Here is a 2,500-nt window from a genome sequence, read left to right as displayed (position 1 = left end):
TCTACTTCCACAGAGGTTAAGAATAGAGATTCACGCATTGGTAAATTTCTCTTGTAACAACTAAGTGGACAGGATGCAGGGATGACCCGTCATCCAGGAGGTGCCAAGATAAGAGGGAAGGAAGAGGGTGGAGGGGAGTGGAGTGTGATAGGGATGGAATAGGTGGGAGTGGTTTTTATGCCATTGTTTTTTGGCTACCTCCCTTATAAGGGGAAAAATCCTTTGATATATGTATGTATATGCATATTTCACAAACACATTTTTATTGCTGGGTTTGAATTTCTCAGTGATACAACACTGAGCTATAGACCATCCGTGTGAAATAGATGAAAACAGTCTAAGGTTTGTGCCACACTTGGGGCGATGAGGAAGGGTCCATTCAGGGCTCTCTAGGTCCAAGGCCACGGGCCTTTTTTACCCTGGATGTCGCTTGAGCGTGAAACTGACGAGACGGATTCTTTTAGGGGATAGAACATAAGAACATGAGACTGGGGGAGACTGCAAGAGACCATAAGGCCCACAAAAGGTAGTTCCTTGTCCCTTATCACCTGTTATACCTATCTATATAGTTATATAATCTTCTCTTACAACAACCAATTGTTTCAGCGCTCGCTACATGACCACTAAGTTTATTCCGTTCATTAACTACGAATACTCTGTTGGCAAACTAGTTCTGACCTATTTCTTGAATCTAGATTTCTCCAATTTAAATCCATTACTACGAGTCATGCCCTGCTGCATTAAAAGAAGTCAGAATAACTGAGGAAGGTTTGTTGTTGAAGGGGAATGAGGCAACAAGAGTTGAGAGGTCGAAGGAGAATGAGGTAATAGGAGTTGAGAGGTTGACGGGTGAGACGGAAAGATTGAGACAGAAAAGGAAGATATAACTTTTACAAATCTTGTTTTTTCTGTGTTTTTTTTTTCTCAAATATAAGAAAAATGTCGCCCTGTTTACAACGACCAGTTGCTCGTTCATCTGGATATGCGTCTCCCTGTTTGTCTGCCTGCCAGCTTCTCTGTCTGTTTGCCTGTCTGTCTCTCTGTTTGCCTGTCTGTCTTTCTGTCTATCTCTCTGTTTGCCTCCCTGTCTGTTTGCCAATCTGTCTGTTTGCCTGTATCTGTCTGTTTGCCTGTCTGTTTGTTTGTCCGTCTGTTTGCATGCCTGTCTGTTTGCCTGTCTGTTTGCAGGTCTGTTTGTTTGCCTTTGTGCCTATTTGCATATCTGTCTATTTGTCTTTGTCTGTTTGCCTGTTTCTGTCTATTTGCTTGTCTTTCTGTCTATTTGCCTGCCTGTCTGTCTGTCTGTCTTTCTGTTTGCCTGTCTGTCCCTCTGCCTGTCTGTTTGTTTGCCTATCTGTCTGTCTGTTTGCCTCACAAACTGTCTGTCTGCTTACCTGTCTCCTGATAAGCTTATTTGTTAATTCGCTTGGCTGCATTCGAATGCCACCAGAAAAAAAAGAAAAAGAAAATCAATATCTCTCTTTTAGCCAACGTCCGCCAGTTTAATGGTGTGGGACACGCTGAAAAAGATCTTTCGCCAAATATTGAATTTAATATTTCCATGGAATTACCGTGACACGTGTAAAAGCTGCACTTGTGTAAGGTCAATTAACTTCAGCCTTCATCGAAATAATTTGGATCGCTAGAGTTTAGTTGATTTGACATGAGTTACATTCACCCATCCAAGTTCGCATGTTAATATGAGAACATAAGAATGGAGGCAGGAGGAGATTGCAAGAGGCCATAAGGCCGACACTAGTCTGTTCCATGTCCCTTACCATCTGTCATCTCTATCCATAAAGTTATTTCACCTTCTCAGAGCTCACTATATGGTTACCAAGTCTATTCTATTCAATAAAAACTTTGCTGGTAAAACAATTCATTCCCATTTCCCTTCTTAAACTTAAATTTGCTCAATTGAATTCCACGACGAGTCGTACCTTGCTGATTTTGTGATTGTGTGCTTGAAGGAGTGCATTGATATTCATGGTTCCTACAGGACGAGACCACTGACAAAAGTATCCTTGTCTGTTTAAAGATGAAAATAAAAAAGCTTTTGAGATGCCAAGATAACCTACTAAGCCAGAAGAGGTCCAACAGCCTATTCTCCAACGTCTTTCCTCGTCTCTTTCACGCAGTCTGCACTTGATGTTGTAAACCATCTTAACCTTGTTCTTCTGTTTTCTTTTATCCTTCACTCTGGTTAGGACGCCATTCAGTGTATTGTTTGGCTTGTACGCCACGTGCACACCATTCTCCTCTTTTTCTCAGACAAACGACCCATCCGAGCCATCACCACCCTGCACGACCCTCAGTGTCGCCTCTGAGGTCGTAAGCGAATTTTGAGCACCGAGATATGTGGGAAGGCAATTTTGGCAAGAAAGAACGTCAGCTTGCTCTTCATCGTCCTTTCCCCAAGGGACCCCTTACCCTGTATAAAGAGAGGCCAGTAAGGTAATGGTCGTATGTGTCTACTTTTAAACATGATGATGACAGGACG

Source organism: Oratosquilla oratoria, chromosome 6 (assembly GCF_046742065.1).
Source record: "Oratosquilla oratoria isolate Oo_2021 chromosome 6, ASM4674206v1, whole genome shotgun sequence".
NCBI classification, from domain to species: Eukaryota; Metazoa; Arthropoda; class Malacostraca; order Stomatopoda; family Squillidae; genus Oratosquilla; species Oratosquilla oratoria.
Note: the sequence above shows the minus strand (reverse complement) of the source record.